This window comes from Bubalus bubalis, chromosome 2 (assembly GCF_019923935.1).
Source record: "Bubalus bubalis isolate 160015118507 breed Murrah chromosome 2, NDDB_SH_1, whole genome shotgun sequence".
NCBI lineage: Eukaryota > Metazoa > Chordata > Mammalia > Artiodactyla > Bovidae > Bubalus > Bubalus bubalis.
The window spans coordinates 115,387,324-115,412,058 of record NC_059158.1 but is presented as its reverse complement, the minus strand read 5'-3'; the positions used below and the strand labels follow the sequence as shown (position 1 = coordinate 115,412,058).

At 46.0% G+C, this 24,735-nt stretch overlaps 1 protein-coding gene across 4 annotated transcripts in view; it reads left to right on the top strand.

Annotated features, from left to right (window-relative positions):
• Positions 1–11,068: 11,068 nt before the first annotated feature.
• Positions 11,069–24,735, top strand: part of MGAT5 (alpha-1,6-mannosylglycoprotein 6-beta-N-acetylglucosaminyltransferase) — a 390,386-nt gene continuing 376,719 nt past the window's right edge. For all 4 annotated transcript variants that reach the window (XM_006062941.4, XM_006062939.4, XM_044936151.2 and 1 more), the window contains exon 1: positions 11,069–11,447. The gene's annotated coding sequence lies outside the window, so the exon portion shown is untranslated. The remainder of the gene's footprint in view (positions 11,448–24,735) is intronic.

Sequence of the window (24,735 nt, the reverse complement as noted above, 5' to 3'; positions counted from 1 at the left end):
GGCAGTGTTATGTTCTTATTTGGCCCAGTACAGCTCTTTATTTATTAAAGCCTTGGGGCCCTTCAGGCCATGGTTCAGTGTATTAATTTATGTAGCATGCCTCCCTAGAGAGAAGACCAATTTAAATACCCTCAGCTTCACTATGACCTAGTTTGCCACCAAGATATTAACTCTGAAGCTTTTTGTTTTCTCTTCTTTCTTATTATGGCTATAAAAGGTACATGGAACCTGCCCTTGGCAAAAAGTCAGGATGGACCATCCCACCCTTTCCATTTCTATGCCCTTCTCTTTCTTCACTTTATCAATGTGAATTGAACCCCCAGTTTAATTCATCCAGTTGTAAATTAATTCAACAAACCCAGTATTTACTGAGACTAGTTATCTGCAAGCCATATTCTGCAATGCAATGGTGTTTAGTTGTGTCTGGCTCTTTGTGGCCTCATGGACTATAGCCTGCCAGGCTCTTCTGCCCATGGAATTTTCCAGGCAAGAGTACTGGAGTGGGTTGCCATTTCCAGGGAAATTTTCCCACCCCAGGGATCAAACCTGAGTCTTCTGTACCTCCTACATTGGCAGGTGGATTCTTCACCACTACTGCCACCTGGGAAGACCCAAGCTATATGCTGAAAATGAAAGTGAAAAGTGAAAGTCGCTCAGTTGTGTCTGACTCTTTGTGACCCCATGGACTATACAGTCCATGGAATTCTCTAGGCCAGAATACAGGAGTGGGTAGCCTTTCTCTTCTCCAGGGGATCTTCCCAATCCAGGGATCAAACCCAGGTCTCCTGCATTGCAGGTGGTTTCTTTACCAGCTGAGCCACAAGGGAATCCCAAGAATACTGGAGTAGGTAGCCTATCCCTTTTCCAGCAGATCTCTCTGACCCAGGGAAGCATGAATTAAATAAGACCCTATCTTCAAAGGGGCTTTCCTGGTGGCTCAGACAATAAAGAATCTCTCTGCAATGTGGGAGACCTGGAATGGATCCCTGGGTTTGGAAGAGCCCCTGGAGGAGGGCATGGCAACCTATCCTAGTATCCTTGCCTAGAAAATCCCATGGACAGAGGAGCCTGGTGGGCTATGGTCCATTGTGTTGTAAAGAGTTGGACATGACTGAAGCAACTTAGCATGCACAACACACCATCTTCAAGGGGCTAGGAACGTCCTGCAGAGACAGACATGGAGACAGCCTCTCCAGGATAGCATGGGGGGTGCAAAACTGGAAGTGAGTACCAGGGATTGTGGAGGAGGGAGTGGGCCCCTTGCTTGAAAGGCACAGGGAAGGGAGATTTCTAGAAAGGGTACTTGCCTTGGATCCTGAAAAGTGGTAAGAATTTGCCAGATTAGGTGAGTGTGTTTTTCAGCCTGGGTCAAAGCATGATGGGGTAAAATAACATTCCATACTTGGGGAACTTCAAATATTGATCATTTCAGTTGACTCAAACATAAAATGTGTGAGAAGAGGTATGAAGATGAGAAAGGGGCCAGATCATGGTGGGCCTTGTTCTTTGAAAATAGATGTGAAGCCCCAAGAATGACGTCTGGCATTTAGAATTACCTATGGCATCAGCTAGACCTTCCACCATTGTTATTCTTTTAGGATTTCCTTGGTCAACTGTTGCTCTCTGGGAAAGCCGCCACGAGTTGGCCTCCGTTGCACCCCTACAGGAGCTGCTCGGTGGCACCCATCTAGTTGAAAGTTGTGGGGGTGGGTAAGAGCTTAACTTGATATCAGATGGCTATTTAGGTGAGAGTGACTAGTCAACTGATCAAACAGTGAGGCCTTGGAGATTGGGATGTGAGTAAAGTCCTGCCTATGCCACCCTCATTGTGTGTGTAAAGGGTATAGGGGTAGGAAATAAACTTGACTAAGGGTTTTTGAGATGGTTAGTACCATATGGCTCCAGGAAGGTGCCTTTTACATCAGTATCTATCCTAGTGCCCCTGTTTAAATTTCTGCTATAGTGAAAGTGGGAACCTCAGTAAAACAGGCAGAGAGGCACCAGGACTCTTAAGTGTGTCTGAGACTCAGGATACACAGAAAGTCATAAAGCAAGAGAAAATATTGGGTTTGTTTGTCAAAACATGATGTTTCATCAAAATGTGGAAATTCAATGAAGAGCAACATCTCAGCCTCCTCATCAGGATGAATACACAAAACTAGCTTTTAACATTGTTGTGTTAACACAGAGATCATTCCAACCTCCACAGGATTTGCTTCAAGTTCCCAGCCCAGGTGAGCTGGTGAATTATTCTTGAGCATAAAGTCTCTCAAATTGCTGGGCAAGGACCTGCGGGATGCAGACAAGGGCCACCAGCATGGTTCGGTCAGCGCTGTCCCCCACCTCACTTCTGAATAGCGCTGCTGGGGCAATGGCATGGTCTGAGAGAAGCGGGGAGGGGACCACCGCCATCTTTTGAAGTTAGCCAAAGAAAACACCCATTCTTTTCTTATTACTGACATAAATTGTAATTTGTGGCCTGAAGCATTAGGATAAAATATCTACAAACACATACTCTCTGCCCCCCAGCTGCTGCAGCTAGCTAGAGGACAAAGAGAAACACAGAAACCTAAACACCCGTGGCAGAAGCTTCCACAGAAAAATGCCTGTTTCCAAATTAATGTGGGTAACGTTACCATTTGCTTTGTTACTGTGTCAGGCTTTGCTTCCAGGGGCAAAAATGTTTTGCACAAATAGATCATTAGTACTGCAGGAAGTTGAAGTTTACTCAATCACTATGGGAGCCATGGCCTTCAGAGCTTCTGACTATGACCCAGTGTAAGAAATACACTTGCTATCATGACTCGGTGCGTATATCCAGAGCCGAAGCAAGATCTCCGTGGTGTAAATGCTCCACCAAAGTTCATTGCTAGCTGTCACCTGGTGTCACTGAACTGCTGAAGGTGGACTTGGAAAGAGATGTACACGGTTAGTTGTCTGTCAGGACACAATGACCACACCTACAACAGCAACGCCAGTTAAGACAGCCAAACCAGGCTTGCAAAGAATACTTTGGGAAACACTCTCTCATTTGCAAAATTTGTGAAACAAGGAAGAGTCAGTGTGCATGACCTAAAGGTGTACTTTACAGACTTTTCGGGTCTTTAGGAAACCTATTTCAGTAAACACCCTCCCTCATAATTTCAACTTCTGTCGGGGATGTTCCAAGATATGTGGTCCCTCTGTTTTAAATCACTGCCTTCTCCAGTTTTTCTCTGATTCCTCTTTGCTTCAGCCCGTATGATGTTTTCTTTGGAAACAGTTTTTATAAAGAATTAAAAGTTTGTTTCATATTCCATAAAATGAAGTGTGTGTATGTATGTGTGCTAAAATTCACATGACTGTAGGTATTTTGAACAATTGGATGGGTATGGGCCTTACAGTTATTGTGGAGATAAAAAGAATTGTCTTTCTGCTTAATGAATCACCCTGGAGTAAATGGCATTCAACAATAAGCATTTATTTCTCACATTTGAGGGTTAGTAGCAGAGCCTATCCGCTCTAACTTATTATTTTGTCTGTGGAGCAGCTGGAGGCTCCACCCTAAACTGAGTTTCTCTGGGGCAACTGTGCCCCACACATTCCTCATCTATCTCATGGGACCAGTGGGCTAGACTGATGGAAATATTCCTTCTCATGGCAATGGCAAGAGCTCAGAGGCAGTAGGAAATCTGAAGGACCCATTGAGGGCATCACTTGCCTCTTTCTATGAGTCAGAGCAAATCACAGGGCCAACCTCAGAGTCCAAGCATGAGGAGGACGCCCCCGTCACGGAAAGAGGGCACTGTGAAATTACATGACCAGGGGCACAGTTCCAGGGAGTGGTGAACTGGGGCCTAGGGTAGGCTGAAAAGAGCACCACAAATTTGTCACACTCTAATCTCTGGAAATTTTGAGTGTGATTAAGATGCGATCAAATTAAGGATTTTGAGATGGAGCAATTATCCTGGATTTTGTGGATTTGCTCAATGTAACAACAAAGGTCCTTATAAGAGGGAGGCAAGAGACTAGAGTTAGAAGAAGGACCTGGGACAATGGTAGTAGAGGCAGGAAAGGTGATCTCATATGGGACCATGAGCCAAGGACAGAAAACAACTTTCAGAAGTTGGAAAGAGCAAGGAAACAGAATGTCCTCTGAAGCCTCCAGAAGAAATGCAGCCCTGTCAGCACCTTGATTCTAGACTTCTGACCTCCAGACTGTAAGTGAGTCAATTGGTGTTGTTCAAGCCACTGTGTTTGTGGTAATTTGTTAGAGCAGCAATTGAAAACCACTACAGATTCTGGTATCTGGGTGTGAGGTGCTGCTATAGCAAACATCTAAAAATGTGGACGTGACTTCAGAATTGGATAAGTGGTAGATGCTGGAAGAAGTTCTAAGAGCATGATAGAAAAAGCCTAGATTGCCTGGAATACACAGTTAGTAGAAATACGGCTGTTAAAGATTGCTGGTAAGGGCTTGGGAAGAAATGAGGAAAATGTTATTCAAAACCAGAAAAAAAGAAGATTCTTGCTATTAATATATAGCAGCAGAAAGGTTAGCTGAATTGTGTCCTACATTTACATGAAAAGAAGAATTTGTTAATCGTGAAATTAGATATTTAACTGAAGAGATTTCCAAGCAAAGTATTGAAGGTACAACCTGGCTTATTCTTGTTGCTTTTAGTAAAATCCAAGAAGAAAGAGATAAATTGGTAAAAGTACTATTAAGCAAACTGAACTAGGACTAAGTAATTTTGGAAATTCTCAGCCTATCCAGATTTTGGCTAAAAGTAGGAGATTTACTGTTAGGAAAGCATGCTCTAGAGGGAAGCCAAGGATGTGGCTGGACAGTCTTTTGCTAGTACCTGGAATCAAATATATATCTCCTGGAGATGGTGAGGAACAGGGAGGCCTGGCATGCTGCAGTCCATGGGGTTTCAAAGAGTCAGACACAACTTGGCAACTGAACAACAATGTATATATATATATATATATATATATATATATATATATGTATATGTATATATGTGTGTGTATATATATATATTCTGTAGCACAATGGTTTCCTTGAAAAAATTAAGCATGTGATCCATCAATCTCTTTAGCCATCTCATAGACCTATCCAAAAATATGTGGAGAAGCATGTTATCTAATGGAAGATATCTCTGGGACATGCATGGGAGACCCATGAGGTTTTTGATGTTGTAATATGAGAAGAAATATTGCTAGCTTGAACTTGAAGGGCACAGAGAGAGGACAAAACTTGAAAAGACTGGTGAACTCCCAAAATTCCACAGGCACAAAACAGATGGGTTAAACTATTCAGGTGAAAACTGGTCCTACTCTTCTTTAAAAAGGAAGCATGACTGAGAGTAGATTCCTGGGCTTAGATAGTAGAGCCACAGAAGATTAAAATAGGCCTTGAAATAGTGTTTTCATAGCTGGACTTCAAAATTGCTCAGCACTAGTGGCTTCTTCTTCTATTTTATTCCTTTTTGAATGGGAATGTCTCTAACTATTATCCTATGGCTATCTCACCATTCTATTTGGGGGATCAGATCATTTGTTTTCAAGTCTCACAGGTCTAGGGGCAGAAAAGAATTTTGCCGAGGATGGATTATACCCACAGTCTCAATCTTAATTTCCATGATTTAGTAAAGTGGTTTGGGACTGTCAAACTGATAAATATGCAAAGAGATTTTAGACTGTACGTTGATGTTGTAATAAGTTGAGACTTTGGAGGATGTTGGAAAAGGGTGATATATTTTGATGTGAGATGGATGTAAATCTTTAGGGGCCAGAAGACAGTCTAGTGAGCTGAAGGATCCTCCAGGACTGAAGAAGACTCTTGAGAGTCCCTTGGACAGCAAGGAGATCAAACCAATCAATCCTAAAGGAAATCAACCCTGAATACTCACTGTAAGAACTGATGCTGAAGCTCCAGTACTTTGGCCACCTGATGCAAAGAGCTGACTCACTGGAAAAGACCCTGATACTGGGAAAGATTGAGGGCATGAGGGGAAGGGAGGGACAGAGAATGAGATGGTTGGATGGCATCACGTACTCAAAGGACACAAGTCCGAGCAAACTCCAAGAAATAGTGAAGAACAAGGAAGCCTGGCATGTGCAGTCCAGGGTGTCAAAAAGAGTTGGACATGACTTAGTGACTGAACAACAACAACAACAAAGATGTTCACAACCTAATTTCTGAAACCTGTGAATATTACCTTATATGGAGAAGGCAATGGCACCCCACTCCAGTACTCTTGCCTAGAAAATCCCATGGATGGAGAAGCCTGGTAGGCTGCAGTCCATGGGGTCGCTGAGGGTAGGACACGACTGAGCAACTTCACTTTCACTTTCACTTTCATGCATTGGAGAAGGAAATGGCAACCCACTCCAGCATTCTTGCCTGGAGAATCCCAGGGACCGGGGAGCCTGGTGGGCTGCCGTCTCTGGGGTCGCACAGAGTTGGACACAACTGAAGTGACTTAGCAGCAGCAGCAGCAGCATGGCAAAAGAGACTTTGCAGCTATGACTGTTAAGCATCTTTGGGTGGGACAGTCATCCTGGATTATCCAAGTGGCCTATATAATCACAGGGCTCTTATAAGATGGAAGTAGTGAGAAAGTGATGTGATGACAGAAGCAAAGATTGGAGTGATGTAGCCAGCAGCTGAAGAACGCTGCAACCTCTAGAAGCTAGATGCAGCAAGGAATAGATCCTCTCTTAGGTCCTCCAGAAGAAACCAATTCTTCTGACACTTGATTTTACCCCCTTGATACTCATTTAGAACTTCTCACCTCCAGAACTGTATGAGATAATATGTTTGCATTATTTTAAGCCACCAAGTTTGTGGTAATTTGTTACTTTTGCAATTGGAAACTAATAAAGCACCATCAATACAATCATATATGGGAAGAAACCTAACTCCCCTGTGTTTACAAATAATGTCATCGTAAGCATTATGATTATCTTTAAAATATACTCTATCATTGTTAAGGTATGAAATTTGTAAACATTTGACATTCTCAAATGTGATTTGGCTTCATACTGGGACCAACTTGTCTTCCAAAAGAAGGCTTCCCTTATAGCTCTGTCAGTAAAGAATTGGCCTGCAATGCAGGAGACCCAGGTTCTATTCCTGGGTCTGGAAGATCCCCTGGAGAAGGAAATGGCAACCCACTCCAGTATTCTTGCCTGGAGAATCCCATGGATAGAGGAGCCTGGCAGGCTACAGTCTATGAGGTCACAAGAGTCGGACACAATTTAGCGACAGTAGACTAGACTAATAGGATCTGAAATACAGAAATTTCCTTTATCAGTTCAGTTCAGTTCAGTCGCTCAGTCGTGTCCGACTCTTTGCGACCCCATGAATCGCAGCACGCCAGGCCTCCCTGTCCATCACCAACTCCCGGAGTTCACTCAGACTCACGTCCATCGAGTCAGTGATGCCATCCAGCCATCTCAACCTCTGTCATCCCCTTCTCCTCCTGCCCCCAATCCCTCCCGGCATCAGTCTTTTCCAATGAGTCAACTCTTCGCACGAGGTGGCCAAAGTACTGGAGTTTCAGCTTTAGCATCACTCCTTCCAAAGAAATCCCAGGGCCGATCTCCTTCAGAATGGACTGGTTGGATCTCCTTGCAGTCCAAGGGACTCTCAAGAGTCTTCTCCAACACCACAGTTCAAAAGCATCAATTCTTCGGCGCTCAGCCTTCTTCACAGTCCAACTCTCACATCCATACATGACCACAGGAAAAACCATAGCCTTGACTAGATGGACCTTAGTTGGCAAAGTAATGTCTCTGCTTTTGAATATGCTATCTAGGTTGGTCATAACTTTCCTTCCAAGGAGTAAGCGTCTTTTAATTTCATGGCTGCAGTCACCATCTGCAGTGATTTTGGAGCCCCCAAAAATAAAGTCTGACACTGTTTCCACTGTTTCCCCATCTATTTCCCATGAAGTGATGGGACCGGATGCCACGATCTTCGTTTTCTGAATGTTGAGCTTTAAGCCAACTTTTTCACTCTCCACTTTCACTTTCATCAATAGGCTTTTTAGTTCCTCTTCACTTTCTGCCATAATACGCAATTATAAACAAGTATAAAAGTTAAAAATCACCTGTGATGGAACAACAATCATTAATGGGAATGTTAGGAGTCACTCAGGATTACATAGTGGGTAATTCTCAAGCCATTAAAGATAGATAGGTCAGGTACTGGGCGGGAAAAAAATTCCTTTACTTCGGAGAGCTGCTCCAAAGACAGAATCATATGAGTCTCAGCTTTATAAGGTTTACATGTACAGTTGTTATTTTGTTAATTTTCAATTTGAATAGGTCAGGAAAGGTGGTTTATCTGTAGTACCTTAAGTATACCCTTTAGTTTTCAGTGTGCCCTTCAGAGTGGTTTCTGATCTTCATTTCTTCCTGAGGGTGGGCAACACAACATAGTAGAAAGATTCAGGGCTCCAGGGTCAGGAAAATTTTCCATTTAATCCTAACTGACTACTCAGGAGTGCCTTCTGGTGAGTATATTAGCTAACTTTTCAGTCTTGGCTTCTTTTTCTATAAAATGGCTACAATAAAATCTACTCTATAAATTGTTAAAAAGCTTAACCTAATTCACATAGAATTTAATGAGCAATTCTGAGAAACAATGGACTTGATTGTATGGACAGAGTTGTGTTTTCTAAGTTTATAATTGAGCAATTATCTAAAGGATGGTACCTGGAACAAACATGGAAAGAAATGGAGAACATTTAGTAACACCAACAGACACTGTTGCATTGTTGTGAATTAATTTCAAACATTTTCTTCTTTGAACCTAACACCATTGTTCTCAAGTGGTGAAATGCAGAAAATGAATCACTGTTTGTCATGTAAGCCTGGGCTTGACCATCAGCTGCCAGGGCTTTCACTATTGAAACACCACTGTCTTATTTTCTTCCTCTCTAAACTTGTAATCAATTCTCTCTTGAGAGAACATGATGAAACATACAACTCCATCCTAGTAAGCATCTTTACATCTATAAGCAGTGTTATTTAGCAATTATTATTATAAGTTACAACCTTAACTCTATAAAGAAAACAACTGAGATAATATAATTTCCCTCAAAAGCATTGAAGTATATTATTCATACAAATAGAATATATGTAATACAAATATATATTATATAAATACATATGATATATATACATATGAATATTACACCTAAATATACTTTATTTCTCTATATACACATGCTGCTAAGTCGCTTCAGTTGTGTCTGACTCTGTGTGACCCCATAAATGGCAGCCCAACAGGCTCCCCTGTCCCTGGGATTCTCCAGGCAAGAACACTGTTTTGTATAAAAAATATCCTGAAATAATAATCATCTGTCATATCCTTTATAGCAGTGGGTCCTCAGAGTTCAAATAATTGATGTCTTTCAGAAATCACTAGGCAACCAGGTGGTACAATTATTAAGCACCCGCAGGAACTTGGCTTCAAAGTGAATTTATTAGGATCAGAATCTGTACCACCCATATCCAAAGCACAGAAAGTCCTGACCACCAGATGTCACCATTCTTCTATTTCCCTCCCAGTGTCCAGAGAGGGAGAGATGTTTTTCTTTCAAGGGACTGAGAGAAAAACGTGACTCCCAACATTCCTGGGATTTTACCAAAAGGTCTCATTAAGAGGAATCATCCTGCCCATACAGATTTCCTTGTGGTTTTTGGTCATTATCCAGACAGTTCCTGACAGCTGAGGATCTAAGTGGCTGATAATTTGGGCCTCATCTGGTCAGGAAGTGTTAGAGTCATTTCCTTCAGCTTGAATTAAAAGTATGCCTGATCGATCTAATGTGCCTAGAGCCTAGAGTAGCTCAGTGCAAGAGAGGCTGGCTACAGGGTGTGTTCTATGGATACTAAGATTCTGGAGACAGGAGACCTCCCTAACCAGCTAGGTGGCCACGACAGCTTACTTACAATGTGAGGCTCTTGGACTAAGTAATTTCTAGGGTCTAAGAACTCCATTATCTTTAGTTTTTAAATGCCTTTGCTGAAGAGGGTGAGCATCAGAGTAGGGTGATCTAAGTTGAAGAAAGAATACCCTAGGGGAACAGTAAAATGGGGGTGGAGAAATTCTGCAGGGAGGGTAAGGGAAAGTTGAACATAAACCCTCATACAGTAACTTGATGCAGTGACAAGGGCTTGGAACTCGATGGGGTTATTAACATTGTCATTTCCACCCCTAGGTAATTCACCAGGCCACTCTCCTTCCATTCCAGATACTGCTTAACAAGGATCTATAATACTTAGAGATGTAAATGTACAATGTTCTCTCTCCTGGGGCTTGGTTGGATTTAATATGTCATGTCAGTCAATGTTCTCTGTGGTGCCTTCAGGGCATGGGTTGCTTTATTTCTTTTTGAATTTATAAAAGTGCAACATTCGGCTAGGCGGTTCAGGGTGTTCATAAAACCTGGGGGTGGGAGCGGGAAGGAGTAAGAGAAATGGAATTTATTTATTGAACACCTACTATGTGCCACGTATTGCTAAGCACTTAAGGTATATTTTATTTCATCTTCAAAATAACCTCAAGAAACGCCATTTATTATGTTCGTAGATAAAGAAATTGAATTCAGATGGTTAAGTGGCCTGCTCAAGGTCACAAAAACCAGGCTGAAATTTATACTGCTTCATGTAACCCGTTCCCCAAAGTTGGAAATTGAGTCTCAAGGCATTGGTTTAAGCAGCCTGTACCTATAGATGGTTGAGTCCCTAATCTTCCCCCACTGGTTTCACTGCTGGAGGAAGGTCCCTGGTGCTGAGTGGCCTGGACTGCACCTCTCTGGACGATGCACTGTCACATCAGTATGTGCATACTTGCCCCTGACCTTGCTAGATTATTATTTGTGGCCGCAAAGTGTCTCCCTTGCTCCCTTTTCCCTTTGGGCTGCGGAACTGAGGGGTTGGTAGAAGTCCTCTCCGACAGGGTTGGGAGTTTGCAGACGGCCCCTGAGAGGCTGGGGCGTTCCGAATTGGCTGAGCGCTCCGCGGGGAGGGCGGGGAGTTTGCCGAACGTCCCTGGCCGGAATCCCTGCCTTAGAGAGCTGCGAGCTCAGAAGCTAGAGGGAAGTTGGAGGGGTCCGTAAGGGAGGGAAGGAAGAAATTGCAGACAGACCCCCCGCCCTGGTCGGCTGAGCCCTGGAGGAACGTCTCTGCAGTGTCCAGGCCGACTGTGGACGCGCCGTGCGCGGCCCCGCCAGGGCTGAGAGTTTGCAGACTGTCCCTGCCGCGGCCCGCTCAGCGGCGGCCCTGCGGCTCCCGCGGCTGCCGCGGCGGCCCCGGGCGCGATCCAGCCCAGGTAGCCGCGCCGCAGGCTCGGGGCGCCGCGACCCCGTGCCCCGCCGCGCCTTGGGCTCCCCTGGAGACAGTGGCTGGCAGGCACTCCCGGCTGCTGCTACTGCTCAAACAAGGAGGTGAGAGCCAGTGGGTCGGGGCGATCGCGTCGAAGCTCTCCATCTCCGCGGGGAGATGAACGTAGAAGGGACCGCTGAGGGCGCGGGGAGCTGGGCGCGGGGGTGGGGGAAGAGTCTGCACCGTGGGTTGCGCGTCTGGGGTCTTCCGCCCTCCGCTACCCGGCCGCCTGCCTGGGTGCCCTGGCCGGGTTGAGAGACCCGGGAGTGCGGCCGGGGATACGCCTTGAGGCGCCCACCTGCACGGGGCAACCGCTTCCCAGGGGAGACTGCAGGGCTCCATGGCCCTTGGGAAGTGGGGGTTGTGGGCTTTTCAAGGGACTGTCCGGAGAAGGCTTTAGTTGCGCGGACTGGAGGCAAGCAGCCATGGATGGTAGATGGGCGCTCGGACCCCGGAGGAGCTTGGTGGGGTCACGCTGAGGGTGTGGGCCGGGCTGGGGTCCCCGGGATCTGGGAGCGCAGGGCGGGCTCAGCCACCGGCCGCTGGGGAGTAAAAGAAGGAAGGCTGGCTCCTGGCCCCTGGGAAAGAGAGATGTGGGGGGCGGGTGCTCTGGTTCAGGGGACCAGGGAAGCCTGGGGGTGCCCCCCACCCTTTAGGGACCTTCGCGGGCCGCGCATCCCGCCCGCGCGCTCAGGAGGCTGCCTGGCCGGAGAGGCTGCGGGGAGCGCAGAGCCCACACCCGCTCACACAATCCCCGAGAGCATGCTCAGTGCGGCCTTGGGAACTTCCTGCCTAGTCGCAAGCCGCCCAGGCCCCCTCCCGGCCCCCTCCCGGCCCTCGGCTGCCAAACTTGGGGGCGCGGCGCGCGCCAGTGGTCCTTTCGCCTCCTCGTCTTTGCCCGGCTCCCGGCGTTGCTCCCATCGGTCGCCCCTGCGGCTGAGAACGGGGGCGTGAATGTCGCCCCCAGCTTCCCGAGGCCAGGTCCGAGGCCGGGTGGCCAGAGGCATGGCGGTGAGGCCGCCTGATGTAAGGACCCGCTCGGGATGCGCTCGCCGCGCGCGCGGACCAGGCGCGGTGAGCAGACTGGATGGAAGGGGGTGTGTGAGCCCGGGGACGTTCGCGCGCACACACTTGCTGTCACACACAAAGCCGTGGTTTCGTAGCTGCCGCGCGGAAGAGAAAAGAGGTGGCGCTTGCATTGTCCGGCGGCGTTTGGAGCGCAGACAGGGTGCCGGGCGCTTGCGGGCTGAGGTAACCTGGCGATGCAGAGGGTTTTCAGAGATGCCCGAGTCGAGGTCTGGGGCCCGGTACTCCTGTAGCTGACTGCCAGGCCCGGCCCAGGGCGGACACCTCAGTCTGCACCCGGCCCTGACGGCCCAGTTAGGAAAGGCTGGGCACTTTGGGGGCGGTGAAGTTGGGGAGGGGAAGGCGGAGGTTTGTGCGGGGTTCCCCAGGGAATGACAGTATTGCACCTGTAAACAACTCGGATCCGAGTGTTAGAGGTGGAATCTCATTCTAAAGAGGGGCGGGTGAGAAGCCGGTGCGCCCCGCCTCCGTTCATTGCCAGGACCTGAGCGACTCTGTGGGTTTTTATTACGAGAGACACACCCACCGCCCCCCACCTACCTCCTCCACCCCGTCCCCCAGTTTAGCTACCTACATCCTGATCCTTAACTCGGATTAGAAGTTCTTCGATTTTGATTGGAGAAAATCACCAAAATGTTTTTCACGGACGGGTAAACCATAACAGGTGTTTCTTAATAAATGAACTTTTATTCCTCCCGCCTACCCCGCCCCCCCACCCCTTCCCCCCCCCACACAGCACAGATTCTTTTCGCTCTTATTGTTCAGGGCTGAGATAGGAAACCCTCAAATTTGGTTAGCTCTGTTAGGATTAGAGCAAAGCTCCGCTTTCTAGACTTTTTAGTTTCTTCAGTTATTAACTCGAAATCCATGTAGTCAACTTGAAGTAGAGAGACCCTGAGAAGAGGTGATGCATTGACAGAAGAGGGTGACCTTTTGCCTCTTTTAGGGACGGTGGGGGGAAAAAGAAGAAGGACCCTGCTCTGCCGGACCCCTGACTGGCAGACCTGGGTTTCTGGATAGAGGTTTGGTCTTTACTTTTTTTCATCCGCTCCTTGGTTCCAGCCCACCTTCTCGAGTCTGGGATGCTTGTGACTGGAGTCACTGGGAAAGGAGTCTACTGTACCAGTTTGGGACTTTGCAGGGTTCGAGCCTACACAAGCGGCTGAAGGTTGGTTTGAAGGTGCCTGCAGCGACAGGCAGGCGGGCTGGGTGGCTCTGCTCAGATCTGCTAGTGGCATCTGTGTTCCAGCAGCTCAAGTGTCTCTGAATTGCCTCAGCTGTGCACATCTCAAGTGCTTTGTGTTTGGAATTGTGAATATAGTACTCATATATATATATATTCACACATCCATACATGCATTTTTATAAAGAAGCATGTATACATGTATGTGCATATGCAGTGTTCTCTGGTAGCAGCTTGGGGCTGGAAGGGACCTTAGGAAACACAGGAATTCAAATTTGCTCCCTTCCTGTTCAGTTTTCTCAGTTTAAACATCACCAACCAGCCTTTGCCCAGTTGGCCTCCAAAAGCATTGCAGCGCCAGAATCCCCAGTGATCCTAGCCCAGGGAGTGCCTTTGATTCCTGTGCTGTGAAGTGAGCCTCTTAATACTCCTGTGGCTTTAAATCATTGCAGAGACTTAATGCTCTAAGTCATTGCAGAGTCACTCTCAGGTTGATTTTGGCAGGGGACAGATGGTGACCACTGTCCCCTGCAGAGCTATCTGGAAACTTGCCAGGAGCATTCATCAATAAGACCTTGTTTGGGAAGTTCTTGTCCTTTTGCACTCTGGTCCTCCCGGCAGGTAGTTGCTCTGCTCCTTCCCTAGAGGCCTAAAGAGCCGAGAGGATTCATTCTTTTCTCCTCCTCGTGTGTCTTGGCCTCCTAGCTGTAGGAGGGTGGAGTGGCTGTTGAGGGTGGTGTTCTGCACTGATGTTACCACAGGAGGTCTTGGAAAAGTTGATGCTGTGGGGGGCATGATCTCTGGGGGTTTGTTAGAGGGGATGTCAAATTTAGGGGAAGGGTTTTGGTGTCAGGTGAACTGTTAACAGATAGTTTTGACTGAAGGAAGATGTGTGTGTTTCAGAATCTAGGTACTTTAAGAAAGAGAGAGGTAATACCTTTATATTTGGGAGAGAGTGCCAGGTGGGTGACAGTTAAGAGTCTTATGTGAGAAATAAATTTGGTACTCGCCAGGGCACGTTTTACTAGGCTGCCTTTAAAGTTCATAATTGCTTTGAAGTATAGAGTCACTCTTAATGGCTGGAAGATGGTTAAACTTAAAAAAATTTTTTTTTCTTTAAATCAGAGTATGGTTGATTTACAATGTTATATCAATTTCTGCTGTATAGCAAAATGACTCAGTCATACACATATATACATTCTTTTCTATTATGGTTTATTCCACAATATTGAATAGATGCCTAAACTTTAAGATTTCTGTTTGAAATTGAGTTAAGTTCTCCCCAATCCCATCTTCTTAAAGCTGCCAGTCTAAGCCATGCCCCTAAACAGTCAACACGAAAAGTCTGAGCATAGCTGTAACCTCAGTGCCAGCTGAGGGTTTTCACTGAGTGTTTATCAGGCAGCCACTTTGAGCCGAGTTTGGTGGGTGCTGGTGCTGGGTATGAAGACGTCCTCCTTCAAAATTATCTTCTCACTTTTAATGCATTTGACTTTCTCTTTCCCTGTGTTAAGGCAAACTAATAGCCCTTGGAAAGTTGCCAAGATGGGTCCCAGGAGCCTTAGTCCTGTAACAATGTTCTCAGCTAGAAGAGTTGGGACTTGATCTGTGTTTGCCCACTTTCTTTGTTTGTGTGTGCGCTCAGTCATGTTGGACTCTGCAACCCCATGGATTGTAACCCACCATGTTCCTCTATCCATGGGATTTCCTAGGCAAGAACACTGGAGTGGGTTGCCATTTCCTCATTTTTTTCTTTTTTTTCATTACCATAGTTAAGTCTATCCTTCCCTGACTTTGTCATATCTGGAAAGCTGTACGTGTGCATGAGAAAGGTCATAGGAATCTTTTTTTCTTCAAAATCCCACAGTTCTCTTGTTTGAGCACCTAGCCTTCTGGAAACTGGACAGGGGCCTTTCTGTCAGGGCCTTTGTCCAGCCTCAAAAATCTGGACAGGCAGGGGGGTTAAGCTGTTGTGGCTGGGCTTGTGGGGGCAGTTCTCCCTTTAAACGGGCACTCCCCCCACCCCACTGCCATGCCTGTGTTAATGCTTGCTGGACCTTGGCCCCAGCTGGGGCAGCAGCCTAGGATGGCTAAGGAATATTGATCCTACCTTGTCGCCTATGAACTCAGCAGCCAGATGTACACAAATACTTCCTTATCTGCAAGAGTTAAGTACTGCTGTTTGCAATTGATTTAGTTTGTTTAAAAATGTCATCACTTCAAGGTTATCTGTAGAAGAATAACAGCCTAACTGATTTTGCATCCCTAGGGGTTGCGGGTAGGTGCTGGTCCTTGAAGTAAGGTGTACTGTCCTCGACTCCTGCCTAAGCCCCGCCCACTGACCTGGCCTAAGCCCCGCCCACCCAGTCCTGCTCAAGCTCCGCTCACTAGTGCTGCATTCTCAGCCCAGCGCGCTACGTCCTAGTGTGCTGATAAGATGCTTTTTCTTTTTTTAAAAAAATAATATCCCACATGGAACAGTCTTCCAGTATAATAGTTTTGGATCTCTTTCATGTCTCTGTCCACCCATGAGAGTGTGTTCTTTTGGTGATCAGCAAAGATTGTATACTTCAGTTGAGTCGCTCAGTCATATCTGACTCTTTGCGACCCCATGGACTGCAGCATGCCAGGCCTCCCTGTCCATCGCCAGCCCCCGGAGTTTACTCAAACTCATGTCCATTGAGTTGGTGATGCCATCCAACCATTTCATCCTCTGTCTTCTCCTCCTGCCTTCAGTCGTTCCCAGCATCAGGGTCTTTTCAAATGAGTCAGTTCTTCAGATCAAGTGGCCAAGTATTGGAATTTCAGCTTCAGCATCAGTTCTTCCAATGAATATTTAGAACTGATTTCCTTTAGGATGGACTGGTTGGATCTCCTTGCATTCCAAGGGACTCTCAAGAGTCTTCTCCAATACCACAGTTCAAAAGCATCAATTCCTTGGCGCTCCGCTTTCTTTAATAGTCCAACTCTTACATCCATACATGACTACTGGAAAAACCATAGCTTTGACTAGGCGGACCTTTGTTGGCAAAGTAATGTCTCTGCTTTTTAATATGCTGTCTAGGTTGGTCATAACTTTTCTTCCAAGAGGTAAGCGTCTTTTAATTTCATGGCTGCAGTCACCATCTGCAGTGATTGTATATCTGGGTGGAAAAATGTCCAGAACAGGTGGGCGAGAAACTTGGAGAGATGGAGATGAAAAATGTATCTTCTATACCCGACGTGATTGCAAAGGCTTCATTTGTATCTTGTTTGCTCCTGGCTACAACATTGAGATGGAGACTATTGTTATTCCCAGTTTATACAGTAGGAAGACTGAGGTATTTGGGAGGTTATGAAAGCTGGCCAAGGTCATGCAAGCAGCTGGCTGAGGATTTGAACCTGGGTGGTCTAGGTCCAGGGTCCACATTAGTTTAGTTTTAGGCTAGCAAGCTCACCCTGTACTGGCCAGCTCCTTCTTTCCAACAAGGCCAAGAAGAGTCTTAGTCACTTGGGTTGGAAGGGACCTCAAGGAGATCCCCCGGGACCCCTTCTCTTTCTAGCTGCAGTCCTGGAGGTGCAGAGGAGCAGAAGGACCTGCTTGAAGTCTCCCTGCTTGATGACAGTGGCAAAGCCGGACCTTGGTCTCTTAGGAACAGTGGTAACAACTGATAGTAGACGTGTACCTGCTTTGTTTATAGTCATGACGCAGGAAGAGAATGTGATGGTTATTTGACATCTGTCCCTCCCACTCCCAGCGCCCTGTGTGCTCACAATCCAGTCTCACCCTGCAGTCTGGTGGGGAGCAGGTGTGTGTGGCCCTGTCTTTTGTGCATACCCAAATAGAAGAATCTGAGCAACTTATGTGCCTTTATATGAGGTGTTCCCTTGCTTATGTCATCTTTTAAGTTTCACTTCTTAGGGATATAGTCTGGGAAGGCTTTTACATTTTATTCTTAAATATTCATTCTCTGTCTCTGTGTCTTAGGGCTCCTGGCTGTGGTTTTTTGTTGTTGTTTTTTTTTTTTTGGCTGTGCTGGGTCTTTGTGTCATGTGGGTTTCTCTAGTTGCCCTGTGGCATGTGGGATCTTAGTATCTGGACCAGGGATCGAACACTCGTCCCCTGCATTGGAAGGCGGATTCTTAACCACTGGACCACCAGGGAAGTCCCCTGCTTGGTGTTGATTTCCACCCTTTCGGGGTATTGGGTGGGCCAGAGGTAATCTGGCAGATGAGTCAGAGCTATGCCCCAACATTTCCAATGAAAGGCCTGTAAGGATGTTTCCCCAGTGTCTCTGGGATCCTAGATAGAGCTGAAGTCTCATGAAATATTTCTTTGACCACAGAGATTTTCATATTTCGTGGAATTTTTCCATCAAGTGTACCATCGAGTGCTATTTCTCTTCATTTTATTCCTTATATTTGACTGGCCTCACATTAGGCATGTCATTGTTCACACCTGTTCTTGATTCTGAACTTTTGTGGTTAATCAATAGTCCCTAGCTGTTCATGGCAGAGAAGGCAATGGCACCACCCCACTCCAGTACTCTTGCCTGGAAAATCTCATGGATGGAGGAGCCTGGTGAGCTGCAGTCCATGGGGTCGCTGAGGGTCGGACACGACTGAGCGACTTCACTTTCACTTTTCACTTTCATGCATTGGAGAAGGAAATGGCAACCCACTCCAGTGTTCTTGCCTGGAGAATCCCAGGGACGGGGGAGCCTGGTGGGCTGCCGTCTATGGGGTTGCACAGAGTCGGACACGACTGAAGCGACTTAGCAGCAGCAGTAGCAGCAGCTGTTCATGGAGTTTAAAGTCTAGGCCTGGGCAGGGCCCACACAGAAGAGTTAAATTCAGTTAAAATAAATATGCAAATGAAGAACACATTCATTCAGCCCATGCGACCACTTTGGGCTTTAGTTTTTACCTTAGAGACTAAGTGGGGATTGAACAAGCTCCAGCGTTCCCTTCAGTCCTCACATTGCGTATAATCTTGCTGCTGCTGCTGCTAAGTCGGCTTCAGTCGTGTCCGACTCTGTGCGACCCCACAGACAGCAGCCCACCAGGCTGCCCGGTCCCTGGGATTCTCCAGGCAAGAGTACTAGAGTGGGTTGCCATTTTCTTCTCCAATGCATGAAAGTGAGATGTGAAAGTGAAGTCACTCAGTCGTATCCAACTCTTAGCGAACCCATGGACTGCAGCCTACCAGGCTCCTCTGCCCATGGGATTTAACAGGCAAGAGTACTGGAGTGGGTTGCCATTGCTTTCTCCGGCATATAATCCTACACATGTGGCAAAGGAGGTGTAGAATAAAGAAATAAAATAGCAGTATTGAACAAAAAGAGATCGAGGAGAAGCTCAAGTTGTTTTTGCTTTTGCTGACACACTCTTTAGTAGACAGTTGAACTGTTTACCTAAGAAGAACTAGCCCTCTACCCTCACTGTCTTTTGGGATATGTGTTTTTGTATGTTTAGAAATAAAAGGTTGTGGTCCTTCTCAGCCTAAAAATAACCTGCTTCCCCTAGTGAAGCTATTTTTCCCCTCTTGGGAAGTTGAGACTCAAAGAGCAGAAGATGACCAGACTCCTGGAGTTCTCTGGTTCCCTGGCACAGCACCCTCAAGACCCAGCACAGCACCCTCAAGAAAGTGGCTAAGTGTTGATACTGCCACAAGCTGGTCCAGAGTCTGTTTACGTACCTTCATTATTGCTTCCCTGTGAAATAACTATGTTGAAAGAATAGAGACTTTGATGACAATCTCCTTGAAGCTGCTTTTCTTTTTTCCTTTGGCCATCTGTTATTTTCAACTTTTATTTTTTCATTTACTAGTATTTATTCTAATGAGTTTCCCTGGTAGCTCAGCTGGTAAAGAATCCGTCTGCAGTGCAGGAGACCCTGGTTCAACTCCTGGGTTGGGAAGATCCCCTGGAGAAGGGATAGGCTACACGCTCCAGTATTCTTGCCTGGAGAATCCTCATGGACAGAGGAGCCTGGAGGGCTACAGTCCATGGGGTTGCAAAGAGTTGGAAACGACTGAGCAACTAAGCACATTCCAATGAGAAATGTTCTCAATGACCAGTTCTTTCTTTTACGCATCTTGTTTAGGAAAGCATTTTCTATACCTCTTGCTAAGTACAATCTTTCTGTTTTCCTTCTTTTTTTCCCTTAGTACTTGTGTTTGCTATACTTCTCTCACCCCATCTCCTAGAATTTTTCAGAGCCACCAAGATTAGAGACAGTCCTCAGCGGGGACTTGGAGGGGAAGGGGCGCTTTTCTCTCTCTCCCTCCCCAGTAATGTTCATCATATGAGGAGTTGTTGTTGCGTAGTCTCTCAGTCGTGTCCAACTCTTTTGCAACCCCATGGACTGAGGAATCCTCGGTCTTAATTGAGATCTTTGCAAGCCTAGCTTCCAGCCCCTCTGTCCATCAGAATGACCTACCTTCCTTAACAGAATTCTCAGCTCCAGTGGCTAAGAATGGTCAGTTTCTCCCTCCTCCCCTTCTATCATGTCTAACTGCTGTGCTTGCTAGATTTAAAGGCAACATTATGTTGGGCCTCCCTGGTGACTCAGATGGTTAAAGAATCTGCCTGCAGTGCAGGAGACCCAAGTTCAATCCCCAGGTTGGGAAGATCCCCTGGAAAAGCAAACGGCAAACCACTCTAGTATTCCTGCCTGCGAAATCCCATGGACAGAGGAGCCTGGTGGGTTACAGTCCACAGACTCGCAAAGAGTCAGACACGACTGAGGGACTAACACTTTCACTTTCATGTGGGTACTTTTTCACTGTGCTAGGTAAGTACAGGCCAGTGTAATTTTCTTGGGCAAATAGTATCAACTTTCTTCTATATATCCACCATTCCTTATTTCCTATTCTGATGGGAGTGCCAGAAAGGGAGAGTTTCCTGCTGCCACCCATCCCCCCACCCCCACCCCAGATTGGTTAAAAAATTGCATCTGGCTCCAAGGGTTTCTAAGCAAGGAACCAAGCTCTATAGGCATGACTGGAAGCCCCATTGCCTCGCAGAGGGCGTGACCCCAGAGTCATGTGATCAGCTGGGCAGCACAGGTAAGCTGCTGCTCAGGCAGCGCAGGTCTCTGTGCAGTTAGCCCGGCTGTCCTCGGGCAGGTCACCTCACTGCTCTGTGACTGGTTTCTCATCTGTTACGTGAGGCATCTTTTAGTGTCTCCTTCATCTGTGGGATTCTACTAGTCTGGCTTCTTGGCTGAGCCCAGCATACTCATCTGCTGTAGACTGTTTAATCTATCAAGGGTATTCTTAAGTGTGTTCCTTTTTTTTTTTTTCGCATGCCAGCACCACATGAGGATCTTGGTTCCTTAACTGGGGATTGAACTCTTGCTCCCTGCAATGGAAGCAGGAAGACTTAATCACTGGACTGCCAGGGAAGTTCCAAAAAGTCCCTGATTTTGAGTTCCTCTTTGGCTGTGGCTTGGAGTTCTGTTTTTTAAATCCATCAGTGGGCTTTGGGTGTACACATTTTTCTCCCTCTTTATGAGCATTATTTGTGGGCTCATGAAGTCTCATAAATTGTGACTGTGTGTGTGTGTTCATGTCCACACACCACTAGGGCTTGTTACCTTACTGTCATATTATCTACAAACAGAAATGAATGTGATCAGAGTTGGAACTGCATCTCTGAAACAGCCCTCAGTTAAATGAAACCTTTACAAAGTTTCTGTGCAAGGATTTTTAAAATATGTTTTTTCTCCTAGTACATGCTTGTCAGTTATAACCAGGGATCTTTGGAGATAGTGTGGATAAGTAATGATTTTATTGTACTTCTTTGTAGACTGCAATAATGTGTTTTCCCTGATAATGAGTTGCTTATTCTGTCATACTGCCTTTTCTTTAATTGCCCTGAATTAGATGCAGCTTTCCTTTTTTATGCCATGCCTGGTTAGTGCTTTCTGGATTCCATAGTTTCTTTTTCCTGGTTCAGGGGCTCTGAGGGACTTTCCTATTTCCTCACTGTCAGCCTCTCTATGAAGATGACAAGATTACATCATCTTTCTGTCACTGCTGTAACAAATAACCACAGACTTGATGGCTTAAAGCAACATAAACTATTGATTTATTATGCTGTGGGTCAGAGGTCAACAGGGGTCTCACCAGTTAAAACCAAGGTGTGCACTCCTGGAAGCTGTAGGGGAGAATCCTTTTCCTTGCCTCATTTAGCTTCTAGCAGCCACTCACATTCACAGGCTCGTGCCTCGTTCCTCCAGCATCAAAACCAGCAGTGTTGGGCTGACTCCTTGTCTCTCTGCCATCAGACTGGGACCACAGCTTGGAAAGATTCCTTGACTGCAATGGCGCCCCACTCCAGTACTCTTGCCTGGAAAATCCCATGGACGGAGGAGCCTTGGTGGGCTGCAGTCCGTGGGGTCACTAAGAGTCAGGCACCACTGAGCGACTTCACTTTCACTTTTCACTTTCATACATTGGAGAAGGAAATGGCAACCCACTCCAGTATTCTTTCCTGGAGAATCCCAGGGACAGAGGAGCCTAGTGGGCTGCCGTCTATGGGGTAGCACAGAGTCAGACAGACTGAAGCGACTTAGCAGCAGCAGCAGCAGCAGCAGCAAGGATCTATATGATTAGATTGGGCCCACCCAGATAATCCTGGATAATCTCATTTCAAGGTCCTTAACTTCATCATACCTCTCCTGTTAGGTAGCATATTCACAGGCTCCAGGGTTTAGCATGTGAACATCCTTGGGGCCATATTCCTGCCTGCCACAGTCCCCAAAACTCTTTGTAAAGAAATGACTTTTTAGTTATTATGTAAAGGAACTGTTCTTTTCTGTTAAGAAACTTTACTTCCCAAGAAATTTGCCTATTTCCTTGTTCCTCATCTTTTTGAATATACTTAGCTATTCGCAAACACACAGTGTCTAAGGTTTAAGTTCTGAGATAACCAGACACTGACCTACACATCTTCTGTGTTCCAGCTCATGTTATGTTAGTAGTTGCTGTGATGAGGAAACTGAGGTGCAAAGGAGACTTGCCCAGGGTCAGGTAGCCAAAAGTGGCAGAGCCAGGCTGAGAAAGTGGATCTCATTGATTCCAAAGCCTGTGTTCTTTTCACTCTGCCTTCCTGCCTTAGGAGTAATAATGGAAAACCAGAATGAGAAATGATAATGGGAAAACTAAAATAATGTAAAATCTCTCTGTTTCTGCCAACGTGCTGACAAACAGTAATAATGTCTGCGGCAGAGTGATTGCTCTAATGGCCCAGATTAATGGCCTCCCTCCTTGTGTCCACACTCTTTGCCTTGTAACTTATAGTCCCCATCCCGCTCCCCTACTACTGGCCTCATGACTACTTTGGCCCCTGGGATGTTAGCTGATGCCACATAAACAGAGTTTAAGAGCCTACACATTTCTATTGCCTTTTGCACAGCTAGGTGTGCTCACTCAGATCCCTGCCACCCCCAGGAAAGCGTGCCTGGGCTAGTCTAAGGGAGGGACTGAGAGATGCAGGGGAATGAGCCAAATTGTTTCAGTGAGGCCTTTCTGGACTAGCTGGCTCCCAAGTGAACGACCAAATAGATGCGCGAAGTCTCCTGAGCTTATCTTGCCAAGACCTGTCCTAGGTCATCAGAACCAGCTAGCTGATGTGTCGAGTTGCAGAAAGCACTGATGATTATTTTAAGCCACGGAGTTCTGGGGAAGTGTGTTATGCAGCTCTTGCTAACTGATATATAGTTTATATCGGATGTTTGCAGAGCATAAGAAGTGATTTTAATGTCCTTTTGAAGACCATTTTGGACTACTTGTAACTAATTCATATTCTTTTTTCAAATTTTTGATACATTTAAAAAATATTTTCAAGATTATATGTTAGACTCAAGAACTTGCCCATTATTTCTACCCTTTTTTCTTTACTTTTTTTGGGGGGACGGGGGAACATGAAAGTCTTTAATCTCTTACCAGTTTCAGTCAGAAGCAGACTTGTGTTTTTCTTTTCATTCTTTTTATCGTTTCTAATATGGTGGCTTTTGACCCTCAGCCTACAGTAAGAAATACATATTTACTAAAAGCTCACATATACAGATGTGTATGTTGTTCAGTTGCTAGGTAGTGTCCGACTCTTTGCAACCCCATGAACTGGAGCACACCAGGCTTCCCTGTCCTTCACTAGCTCCCAGAGTTTGCTCAAACTGGTGTCCATTGAGTCAGTGATGTCATCCAATCATCTCATCCTCTGCCACCCCCTTCTTCTATTGCCTTCAGTCTTGCCCAGCATCAGGGTCTTTTACAATTAGTTGGCTCTTCACATCACATGGCCAAAGTACTGGAGCTTCAGCTTCAGCATCAGTCCTTCCAATGAATATTCAGGACTGATTTCCTTTAGGATTGATTGGTTTCATCTCCTTGCGTTCCAAGGGACTCTCAAGAATCTTCTTCAGCACTACAGTTTGAAATGTGTTGCAGCAAGAAAAGTTTCATAAGACAGTACCTACCCTCTCTCCTCATGGCCTCTGATATATTCTACTATTTTTTATTTGTTTAAAAAATGCTGGTCAGGAGTCAGCACCGTGGCCTGCAGCCCATTTTGTAAATAAGGTCTGGTTGGAACACAGCCAGTCCTATTTGTTTATGGCTGCTTTCAAGCTGCAGTGACAGAGTCAAGAAGTTGTAACAGAGGTTATCTGGCCTGCAGAGCCCAAGGTATCATTACACTTCGGTTCTTGAAGGCAAAGTTTTCTGACCCCCTGTTCCGAATTGGTTTCGTAACCCATGGCTGACCTGTGATCCTCCATTTAGAAGACACACTGTTTAAGGGGCCATTAGCTCTCCCCATAATGCATCTGGAAGTTACACTAAACAAATCCAGTTGATGTGAAAACTAACTCTTCCTGTGTCACACGCAAGCTCTCTGGTTTATTCACTTAGATTCAACACTTAAGTTTTTGCTATTAATATTTAATGTTATACCTGATTGACTTATATAGGAAACTTTTAAAGGGTTTTGAAAATGTTTCATTATAAGCATGCTCCCCTTCTTTCTAATTTAAATGAGGCTTTCTTGTGGAAAGTAGCTGGAATTTTAAAATGGACACAAATTCTATTCAAGTGC